This window comes from Colobus angolensis, unplaced genomic scaffold (assembly GCF_000951035.1).
Source record: "Colobus angolensis palliatus isolate OR3802 unplaced genomic scaffold, Cang.pa_1.0 Scaffold314, whole genome shotgun sequence".
NCBI lineage: Eukaryota > Metazoa > Chordata > Mammalia > Primates > Cercopithecidae > Colobus > Colobus angolensis.
In genome coordinates, this window is record NW_012116422.1 from 434,422 (window position 1) to 435,078 (window position 657).

Below are 657 nucleotides of genomic sequence, written 5' to 3' on the forward strand. Positions count from 1 at the left end.
CCTGACTTCAAACTATACTACAAGGCTACAGTAACCAAAACTGCATGGTACTGGTACCAAACAGAGATATAGACCAATGGAACAGAACACAGCCCTCAGAAATAATACAACTTTCTACAACCATCTGATCGATCTTTGACAAATCTGACAAAAACAAGAAATGGGGAAAGGATTCCCTATATAATAAATGGTGCTGGGAAAACTGGCTAGCCCTAAGTAGAAAGCTGAAACTGGATCCCTTCCTTACACCCTACACAAAATTTAATTTTACACAAAATTTAACCTTACACAAAATTTAACACCTTACACAAAATCCCTTCCTTACACAAAATTTAATTCAAGATAGATTAGAGACTTCAATGTTAGACCTAAAACCATAAAAACCCTAGAAGAAAACCTAGAGACACAGGCATGGGCAAGGACTTCATGTCTAAAATACCAAAAACAATGGCAACAAAAGCCACAATTGACAAATGGGATCTAATTAAACTAAAGAGCTTCTGCACAGGAAAATAAACTACCATCAGAGTGAACAGGCAACCTACAGAATAGGAGAAAATTTTTGCACTCTACTCAACTGACAAAGCGCTAATATCCAGAACCTACAAAGAACTCAAACAAATTTACAAGAAAAAAACAAACAACCCCATCAAAAAG

General features: G+C 36.1%; 1 protein-coding gene across 5 annotated transcripts in view; it reads right to left on the bottom strand.

Annotated features, from left to right (window-relative positions):
* The window catches only part of RAPGEF6 (Rap guanine nucleotide exchange factor (GEF) 6), a 222,103-nt gene that overhangs the window by 170,126 nt on the left and 51,320 nt on the right, over positions 1-657 (bottom strand). The window lies entirely within an intron of this gene.